At 36.3% G+C, this 11592-nt stretch overlaps 1 pseudogene; it reads left to right on the top strand.

Annotated features, from left to right (window-relative positions):
• Positions 1-593: 593 nt before the first annotated feature.
• Positions 594-3236, top strand: LOC101007302 (annotated as a pseudogene).
• The last annotated feature ends 8356 nt before the right edge of the window (positions 3237-11592 follow it).

Here is an 11592-nt window from a genome sequence, read left to right as displayed (position 1 = left end):
CTGCTGTTGTATCGCATTATTTTTCCTTTTTGCTATTTGAGTTGAAGGAGTTCCTTACATATTTGGGATATTAACTCCTTATCAGATGTATGGTTCACAAGTATTTTCTTCCATTCCATAGATTGCCTTTTACTCTGATTAAAAACTTTTAGTTTGGTGTAGTCCCACTTGTGTATTTTTGCTTTCTTTTTTTTTTTTTTTTTGGCTGTGGTTTTTGTGACATAGCCAAGAAATCATCACTAAGATCAATGTCATGAGGGTTTCCCGCTGTTTTCTCCTAGGAATTTTGTAGTTTCAGGTCTTACATTGAACCCATTTTGACTTGATTTTTGTGTATGATATAAAAGTAAGAGTCCAATTTTATTCTTTTTCCAAATTCCGCTGATTAAAGAGATTATCATTTCCATATTATATATTCTTGGCACCCTTGTCAAAGATCAGTTGACTGTTTATATGTGGATATATGTGGTGTATGCTCAGATTTGCTTCTCAGCTCTCTATTCTGTTCCATCGGTCTATATATCTGTCTTATACCAGTATCATACTGTTTTATTTACTTTAGTTTTATAATACGTTTTGAAATCAGAAAATGTTATGCCTCTAGCTTTCTTCTTTTCTCAAGACCATTTTGGCAATTCGGGTCTTTTGTGGTTTCATATTAATTTTTGAATTGCTTTTTCTATTTCTGAAAAAACTACCATTGGGATTTCGATAAGGATTGCACTGAATCTGTAAATCATGTTGGGTAATATGGATATTTTAACAATGTTGAATTTTTCAGTCAATAAACACAGGACATATTTTTGTTTATTTGTATGTATTTTAATTTTATCCATATTTGATTATCTTTAATGTATTTCAGCTCCTTAGTTAAGTTTATTTCTTAGCATTTTATTTTTATATCATTGTAAATGGGCTTGTTTTCTTAATTGCCTGATTTTTATATGTTGATTTTGTATGATCCAACATTTTTTACTTTGATTTCTAATTTTATGCTTTTTATATTTTGAGTGTGTATGTGAAATCTTTAGGGTTTTATACAGATAAGATCATGCCATATGCAAACAGAGTTAATTTTATTGCTTCCTTTCTGATTTCTAGATTTTTTGTTTCTTTGTCATCCCTGATTGCTCTGGCTAGGACTTTCAGTACTGTGTTGCAAGAGTAGGCATCCTGGTCTTATTCCTGATCCTAGAGGGAAAGCTTTCAACTTTTCACCATTGTGAAAAATATTAACTGTGTTTTTTTTCGTATGTGACCTGTATCATGTTGAGGTTATTTTCTTCTGTTTTGTTGAGAGTTTTTATTATGAAAAAGTGTTGAAATTTGTGTCTTTCATGCCCACAGACGGAGATGGATGTTGTGAGTGGTGGTGGGCTACACAGACTGTGTGGTGCGAGTTTTCTGCTGGGAGGAGCTAGGTGAGGGTCCTGAACATCTGACCGGGCAGCTGGCGTCCCTCAAGAAATGGATGCTGGAGGGTCAGGTGGACAGCCTGTCAGTGACTCTGGGGCCACTGGGTGTTCCTGAACTGATGGTGTCTTAGCCAGGCTGTGCTTATGCAATTCTACTGTGTACGTGGAAAAAGGACACAGGGTCCTCTCCTGCCTCTGAAGGGATCATGGATGGCAGTAGGGAGGCCCCAGCTGCCCGAGATGTGGTGCTGCACCAGACATCTGGCCGTATCCACAACAAGAATGTCTCCACTCACGTAACTGGCAACAACTCTCAAGGCCATGGCACTGAGAGTGGTGGCTCTGGCGTCTTTGCCGTGAGCACACTGGATGGGATGCTGAAGCTCATGGAGGAAGCAGACAGGCTGCTGTGGTCAGTGCAGGTGGATCACCAGCTTTTCGCCCTGGAGAAATTGGATGTCACCGGCAACGGGCATGAGGAGGTAGTCACATGTACCTGGGATGGACAGACATATGTTATTGATCACAACCGCACTGTCATCCGCTTCCAAGTGAATGAAAATATCTGTGCCTTCTGTGCAGGCCTGTATGCCTGCAGGGGGATGCAACAGCTCCTGTCTCATATATGTCACTTTCAACCAGAAGATTTATGTGTACTGGGAGGTGCAGTTGGAGTGGATAGAGTCTACCAATCTTCTGAACAACTGGAGACCAGGCCCGAGTACCACAGCCTGCTGCAGGAGCTGGGCGTGGATCCTGACAACCTCCCTGTGGCTCATGCCCTGCTTCACCAAACTCTCTGCCATCTGACCAACCATCACAGTTGTGTTCCCTCAAGCCTCCAGGATCCCACCTAGCTGTACTTGCCTCATAGCTGATGAAGGATTCTTCTGAACCCCTACCCTACCCCGTCAAGGTATGTGTTATATTGGCAGGATAGGGAATATGCATTACAGAAGTACAGGATTTGACATTGGGCATGAAAGATGGCGCAGCCCTAGGGTGACCACAAGCTATACACCTCACGGTCTTTTTGATGAAAGAAGAGACAAGTTGACCCTCTGCCCATTTTCTTATGGACCTCACCCTTCACACCAGCAAGGTCATAGGACTGTGGCCTTGTTCCAAATCATCTGGGACATGTCCTGCTCTCCACTTGCACTGTGTAGGAAACAGAGACTTGTTTGTGTGTCCCCAATACCCATAAGGAAGCCAGGCCTTAGGCCCAGGGGAGCAGTGGAGGTAAGGGCTCCACCCCATCTTAAGCTCTGTCTTTCATGGCACAATTCCAAGTTCTTGTTATTAGTAATTGTTAAAGGAACAGCAAATGTTTTGTTTTTAGGGCTCTTTCAGCACAATCTACAGTCTGGTCTTACTTATGTTCCTAGCAACCCTGAGATGACTTTCCTCCATTTACCAAAGCAGCTGGGTCAGTGCTTTCTCATGTTGCCATATTCTTCAGGTATTAGCTTCAGAAGCCCTGTTCCCATTTTTCCACCCACCCATTCCCCCATAAAACACCTTATTATCTGTAAGACAATAGACATGTAAAATGTGATGCCAATTTATGATCCAGACCACAATCAGAATTATATCTTGGGCCATTAAAAAAAGAGAAATTTGTCAAATGCTTTTTCTGCATTTGTTGAAATGATCACGTGTTTTTGCCCTTCATTTTGTAATGTGGCATATCACATTTATTGATGTGCATATGGTAAAACTATTGTTGCATTCAAGAAATAAATCTTTTGCTTTTTTTTTTTTGAGATGGAGTCTCGCTCTGTCACCCAGGCTGGAGTGCAGTGGCACGATCTCGGCTCACTACAACCTCTGCCTCTCAGGTTCAAGCAATTCTCCTGTCTCAGCCTCCCGAGTAGCTGGGACTACAGGCACCACCACACCCAGCTAATTTTTGTACTTTTTAGTAGAGGCGGGATTTCACCACATTGGCCAGAATGGTCTTGGTCTGTTGACCTTGTGATCCGCCCGCCTCAGCCTCCCAAAGTGCTGGGATTACAGGCGTGAGCCACAGCGCCCGGCCCTAAGAAATAAATCTTACTTGGCCATGGGGTATGCCTTTAATATGTGGTTGAATTTGGTTTGCCAGTATTTTGTGGAGGATTTTTTTTTCATCTTTGTTAACCAGACATACTAACCTGTGGTTTTCTTTTTTTAATATCTTTTTTTTTTTTTTTGCCTGGTTTTAGTATCAGGGTAATGTTGATCTCATAAAATAAGTTTGAAAGTGTTCTATGTTCTTTAATTTTTAGGAAGAATTGAGAAGGATTAATGTTAAGTTTTTAGATGTTTGATAGAATTCAACACTTGAAGTCATCTGGTCCTGGGTTTTGTTTTTATTAGAAAGTTTTTGGCTACTAATTCAATTTATAGGTCTGTTCAGATTTTCTATTTATGTATTATTCAGTCTTGATAGGTTATATGTTTCTCATAATTTATGCATTTCTTCTAGGTTATCCAATTTGTTGGCATATAATTGTTCATAATAGTCACTTATGGTCATTTTTATTTCTGAGACATCTGTTATAATATCTCTACTTTCATTTCTGATTTTATTTGTTGGAATCCCTCTCTTTCTTAATCTAGCTAATTATTGGTCAATTTTGCTTATCTTTTAAGAATGGCAAATCTTATTTTGTTGCTATTTTCTATTATTTTACTGTTCTCTGTTTTATTTATTTCTACTTTAATCTTTATTATTTCTCTCCTCCTACCTTTGGGCTTAGTTTGTTTTTCTAGTTCTTTGAGGTATAAAGTTAAGTAGTTTATTTGAAATCTTTCTTCTTTTTAATATAGATGTTTATTGCTATAAATGTCCTGTTAGTACTGCTTTTGCTGCATCCTATAAGTTTTGGTGTGTTATGTTTTTGTTTTCATTTGCCTCAATATATTTTTTACTTTGACTTTTGATTTATTCTTTGAACCATTGGTTATTCAAGAGTATGTTTTAAATTTCCACATATTCATAGATTTTTCAGTTTCCCATCTGCTATTAATTTCTAGTTTCACTCTATCATGATCAGTAAAGAAACTCAGCATGATTTGACTCTTCATAAATCTGTTAAGACTGGTTTTGTTACCGAACATGATCTATCCTGGAGAAAATTGCATGTGTACTTGGGAAGAATGTGTATTCAATTGCTGTTGTGTGGAATGTTCTGTATATGTATATCAGGCCCATTTAGTCTAACATGTTGTTCAAGTCCACCTGTATCCTTATTGATTGTCTAACTCTTCTACCCATTATCGAAAGTGGAGTACTGAAGTCTCCTATTATTATTGTGTTTCTGTATTTTCCCTTTTATTTATGTCCATATTTGCTTTATATATTTAGGTGCTCTGATGTTTAGTGCATACATATATATGCACATATATTGTATATGCATATATATATATATGCACACACATAATTGTGATATCTTCCTGGTGACCCTTTTATCATTTTATATTTTCCTCTATCTTGAGACAGTTTATGACTTAAAGTCTATTTTGTTTGATATAAGTATAGCCACCATGCTTTCTTTTGGTTATTATTTGCATAGGATGTGTATGTGTATGTATATGTGTGTGTGTATATATACACCTGTGTATGTATATATATGTGTGCATATATATACATGTGCACACAGACACGCACATATTTTTATCTTTTCAATTTTAGCCTATGTGTCTCCTAAAATCTCAAGTGAATCAGTTGAGCACAGCATACAGTTGAATTTTTTTGTCTACCCATTCAGTTACTCTGTCTTTTGATTCAAGAGTTCATTCCATTAACATTTCAAGTGAGTATGAGAGAATAACTAACTGTTGCCTTTCTGTTAATAGTCTTCTGTTTTGTGATTCTTTTGTACCTTTTCTTCTCTTGCTGTCTTCCTTTATGTTACATTGAGTTTTTGGTATTGACACGCTTTGATTTCTTTCTCCTTTATGTAGATATTTTTTTTTGTGGTTACCAGCGGGCTTACATAAAACAACTTATTATTATAACAATCTGTTTTAAACTGTAAACAACTCAACTTCAATCACATATAAAACTCTATACTTTAACTTCTCTCCTTCATACGTATACTTTGTTATTATTGTTAGAAGTTACCTTTATTCATATTCTTTTAATATATTTTTATTTATTGTGATTTTTAATACTTTTGTCTTTTAACTTTTATACCAGAATTAAAAGTGATTTACCTGCCACCATTATGATATTATAGTATTCTGTATTTTTCTTTATATCCACTTCTTTCACTAAGTTTTATACTTTTACATACTTTCATATTTCTCTTTGACATCTTTTCATGTTAACTGAAAGAGCTCCCTTTAGCATTTCTTTTAAGGTGGATCTAGTGATGATGAACTTCCTCAGCTTTTATTTATCTGGGAAAATCTTTATTTCTGCTTCATTTTTGAAAGACAGTTTTTCCAGCTATAATATTCTTGGTTGTCAAGTTATTATTTTTTTTCTTTATTTTAACATTTAAGTCCCACTTTCTTCTGGCCAGCAATGTTCTGCTGAGAAATCCATGGGAGGTTTATGGTGCTGTTGTAATATGTGACAAGTTGCTTTTCTTTTGCTACTTTCAAAACTTCGTCTTGATTGTTGCCAATTTTAATGTTTTGGTATAGATATCCAAATTTTAACGTGTCTTGGTGTGGATTTTTTTGAATTTATCTTGTTTCCTGAATTTGGATGTGTTCTTTCTGCATAAAAATTACTTGGGCAATGAATTTCATCATAAGTGCTATTGGTAAATGTTTGCTATATGATAACTTTTCATTAATTATGGTAGACAAAATATAAACTTTTTTTTCTTTAAAAGAGGGAGATATACAGGGAATATAACGATTTCATCCATTTAGTAATGCTTCTTGATAGGTATTGTCAGTGGGCATTGAATAACACAAACTAGAACACTTTTTTTATAGATTGATAAAAAAAGAACCCCTGGACTTGGTACTAAAGCAGTCCAAAATTTAGATGTCAGGTAGATAAGATGTACCAATAAAGGAGCTTGCTTGGGGTTGCTACTGATAGTGGGAAAACACAAATGCTGTATCATCACAGAATAGATGGAGGAATTGGTCAACTAAGTGAATTGCTATTGAATAAATTAAAAAATATCATCATTTGGATTGCTAACGTGAAGGTTGTTGATAATTTTGATGAGAAGTCTGAAAGAGCATTGGGGATGGAAGACCAATTGCAATGGCTTAAGAGTGAAAGTTACGTAGAAAAGTAGACAGAGAGTATAGAAAAGTTTATAATGTTTTTCCATGAAGAGAATTGAGAAATGAGTAGGTAACTCCAAAAGATATGAAGTCAAGTTAGTGTGTGAGTGTAGTTGTGTGCTTGTTAAGACAAAAGTGTACAAACTGATGATAATGATCCAGTAGAGAGAGTGCAATTAAACATTCATTAAAGAGTGGCCGACTTTTTGGAGAGAAGATAAGTCTGCGGAGAGACCCCTAGGGGAAGTTATGTGTTTTGATGACAGGAAGGACTTATCTTCTGTTGAAACTGGGGGAAGGTCAGAGAAGATAGGCACAGATTCAGATTGGTTTATAGATTGGTGTTAGTAACATGACAAAGCTGTTGTCTAACAGGTTGCTTTTTCTTTCAGTGAATCACGAGATTAGCTTCAGATCCTAGCCTGCAAAATCCAAAGTAGAATTCTCACCATCGGGTTATCTGTAAATTTGATGAGCACATATCCAATTCTTTTCATTCAGAAACTGGTTTTAAGGGCCTACTATGTGCCAAGAACTGTGTCAAGCTCTTCAGATTAAAACTGAATATGACATATTCTTCTCTTTCTGATTGTAAAGTTCCATGGCATAAAAAGTCATTTTGGTGTATATAGTTACCATTTAAAGGGTTTTACTTCCTTCTGGGTACTGGACCTGAAAATAAAGTATATTGTGAGCAGGAAAATGGTGGTGTCCTACTTAAGATCCTTTTGATCACAAATAATCAATAAAACAAGCTGGTTTAAACTAAAAAAGTAGAAATTATTATACAAATATCTGGGGAACTGATAGAATAGAATGCTCCATTGCAATGAAAAAGTGGAAAGCTGTCAGCCACCTATGCCATGTTCTCCTCTATCTCTTGTTTCTGCTTCTATCTTCTTTTTCTCTCATACTCTGTGTGTCTGTATGTACCCATTGTTTATCTCCCACTTACAAGTGAGAATATGTGGTATTTGACTTTCTGTTTGAGTCATTTCACTAAGGATAATGGCCTCCAGTTCCATCCATGTTGCTGCAAAAGATATGATTTTATTCTTTTTTTATGGCTGAGTAGTATTCCATGGTATACATACCACATTTTAAAATCCAGTCATTCATCGATGAACACAGGGTTGATTCCATGACTTTGCTATTTTGAATACTGCTGTGATAAACATGCAAATACATGTGTCTTTTTGACAAAATGATTTTTTTTTCTTTGGATAGATACCCAGTAGTGGGATTACTGGATCAGGGTAGTTCTATTTTTAGTTCTTTGAGAAATGTGCATACTGTTTTTTATGAAGGTTGTACTAATTTACATTCTCACCAACAGTATATGAGTTCCCTTTTCTCTACATCTATGCCAACATCTATTGTTTTTTGACTTGTTAATAGTAGCCATTTTGACTGGTGTAAGATAGTATTTCATTGCCATTTCAATTTGAATTTCTCTGATGATTAGTGATGTTGAGCATTTTTTTTATATGTTTGTTGGCCACTTGTACGTCTTCTTTTGAAAAATGTTCATGTCTTTTGCCAGCTTTTTAATGGGGTTATTTTTGTTTTTATCTTGTTGAATTGAATTCCTTATAGATTCTGGATATTCGCTCTTTCATTTTAAATATTGATCGACACTGGCAAATGTCTGCAGTCAAAAGAAGGAAATCTGTTGGAATTATTTACTATTGTAGCACTAATAACCATGTAATAACCATGCATTAAATGTTTGCTAAAAAAGGATTTGACTACCACATTCTGTGTGACTAATGGCATTTCATGGCAAGGGAAGGTAACATTTGAGTCCCAAATAACTGACTTTTCTTTCCAGGAACAGGAAGGAGTTAATAATCATTCTTTGTAATTTGTGAGCATTATTTTATGGCATTGATAATGGGCAGTAGTGTAGATTATCATTTTCCTTGGAGGAAAAGTAAGTTTAGGCCTTCCTTAAAAACAGTATGTATCCACTGCATAAACTAGAATAACACATTGGGTTATGAATAATTTATAAATAATATTAAGATGAAATCTAATATATTGAGTAAAATAATTCAGTCAACAGGGTAAACCAGTTGTATTGCATAATAAATAAAAGTTTCTGTCATAGTAGTACGTCTTAATAAAGGCAAGGATTCACCGATTCCAATGCCTATAGAAGTTTGATAAGTACATATATTGGTGGATTGAACCTGGAATAGATAACAGGAAGTGATGGTGACTGAGGCAGTAGAGAAACATGCCTTGCTTAAGTTATTCAAATTCAAGCAACAACCATACAAAACAAACTGTACTGTGTATGGGCAAACAAGAAACAAACAAAAACCACCAACAAAACTTTTTCTGCCCAGATTTGGCAAGTGGCCACCTATTTACAGCTTTTTTTTTTTTTTTTTTCCCAAAGCCAGCAGGCATGCTGCCAATATCTAATAGAATTGACCTCTGGTATCCCTTTGTTCTTTGCAAGTTGCACCTCAGCCTACTTGATATTTCATTTTCTTAACTCATTGGCTTCCAACACTCTGTTTTGTTCTTCTTTTGTTAGGGAAAATGGTTTAGTGCAATGCGTCTCACATTTCCACAGATGATAGAAAATGTTCACTTTATTGCCCAGGTGGAGTCAGTATTAGTGAAATGCTTCTGGTCCCTCTCCCTACTGTCTTCATTGCTTTATCTTTATTAAGAGGCACACACAATTTGACAAGGGCCTCATTCTGACTGAGTAGGGTTAGCACCTGGAAAATTATGTTCCAGCCTGATGGATTTCTCTCTTCATTCCTAGATTTAGACAGGATAGAATCCTTGTTTCCCTTAGGCCTTTGATGCCTCATATGTTCAAGATGCTCTGTAGTTTCACTTCTTCCCATATGTGAACTTCAAGATCTAGACTTGAAGTTATAAAAGGTGGTAAGAGGTCTCTATGTTGGCTACCAATCCAAGATATACCCTCCAATTCAACTTTTCAAAGGAATAAAATGGGTAACAAATTTTAACTCACATTTGGCTTCTGTTCTATTTATTACTTGGTTCAGATTTGCAGTGGAGGAAAGCTAAGCAATTAGGCACTCAGGCCGGGCGCGGTGGCTCACGCCTGTAATCCTAGCACTTTGGGAGGCCGAGGTGGGCGGATCACGAGGTCACTAAATCAATACCATCCTGGCTAACATGGTGAAAACCCGTCTCCACTATAAATACAAAAAATTCTCTAGGTGTGGTGGCGGTCGCCTGTAGTCCCAGCTACTGCGGAGGCTGAGGCAGGAGAATGGCGTGAGCCCAGGAGGCGGAGCTTGCAGTGAGCCGAGATGGCGCCACTGCACTCCAACGTGGGCGACAGAGCGAGGCTCCTTCTCAAAAAAAAAAAAAGAAAAGAAAAGAAAAGAAATTAGGCACTCAGCAACTTATGGGACCTTAAAACATGCCTCAGCACACCAAGGGGATTTTGTGGCCATCATGGCAAGTTACAATTTTTCCCTCTACGCTGAGCCCATGGACCTAGTAAAATATTAAGAAATAGTTAAGAAGGCGTGGATAAAGCCATTCTATTTCCACAAGATAAGGATGATTTCTGTAGGATATAACTAAGATACAGGACAAGTATATGCAGTGTTCTTTTGCCTTAACATTCTATGCTTTATCATGATCATTTTTTATATGCTTATTTTATTATATCTCTGTTAGAAAATAATGGAAATATACATCTTTGTTCCTTAATGAGAAAGGAAATGTTATCAGATACAATCTCTGTCAATCAACTTAGGTATAGATGAGATAAGCAAATTACCTTAAATGAGGGAAGCAGAAACCAGGTTATATCCATGAAGAATTGTCTGCCTCTCCTAAACCAGGGGCTCTCTGAAATGAACTATCCAGGGACAAGTTTTAACAGACAGCAAAATCCCTGGAGAGTCTTTTACTAGGATGATGGGGAATCTTGGTAAGAAAACCCCCATGAATACAGCCCTGTAAGAGTTGGGTATATTTTAGGAAACTCGTACTTTGTATATATGTAAAGTTTGTAAATGAGTTTATGATGGTTGAAATTTAGTGATGTAGGGAAACCCTAGACAAAAATCAAAAACAAAAACAAACTATAAAATAAGGAGTCAGAGAAGCCAGTAAAGAGAATCTCTGCATTTATATCTACTATTCACATCAGCCAGACTAGGTTTCCTCAATCACCCATATAATTTGATTCTCATTGACATGCAAATAAATTGGCTTCTTTACTGTTACCAAAGATTTAAATTATCTTCTCTGTATAGCTTTAATTGATACAGGGCTAGTGTAAAGAATGATGAGAAAGACTTTAAGTGGTCAATGTTTTGCTGTTTACATAGCAGTCATCTAGTATGAATGGCGATAATGTGGCTGAATATGGCTAATGGGTTGTGTAATACTAGCACTTCAAATCCTCAGTAAACCTAGTTTTGAATTAATAAGATTACAAAGGAGATTGAGGCAGCACTGGAAAAATGATACTCTTGGCAACAATAGCAACTACTGAAGTGCTGAAACCAGAACCAACATCGTGGTAGACTGTTTACTTGAACAGTCCGAATTTCTGAGACTGAGAAAGAACACCAGGAAAAAGAGGTCAAAAATCTTAAGGGAGATATTCTTTCTTTATTAAGCAGAGATGCTTAAAACTTCATTTAAAAAATCACTGCTTAAGGTTTTAATCTCATTGTAAAACTTTTATTTAAAAATTTAACATATACTCTCATCTATCTGAATTTTAAGAGAGTTGGCCTAATAATTCCAATATTCTTTTCCTTCAGAAGTGTTACAAGATTGCAAGTCTTTGGGGAGGTCTTAGGTTCTAAAACTTAGTGTAGACATTTAATAAAAACAATAACATTTGAGAATTTCAGGAATTACAAGGTTAATTTTAATTCCAGGAAATTTGGTTCTGATGAGGACTAATGTGATCATAGAA

Source organism: Papio anubis, chromosome 5, assembly GCF_008728515.1.
Source record: "Papio anubis isolate 15944 chromosome 5, Panubis1.0, whole genome shotgun sequence".
Taxonomy (NCBI): Eukaryota; Metazoa; Chordata; class Mammalia; order Primates; family Cercopithecidae; genus Papio; species Papio anubis.
The sequence above is the reverse complement of the archived record's forward strand: the minus strand, read 5'-3'. Positions and strand labels throughout refer to the sequence as shown.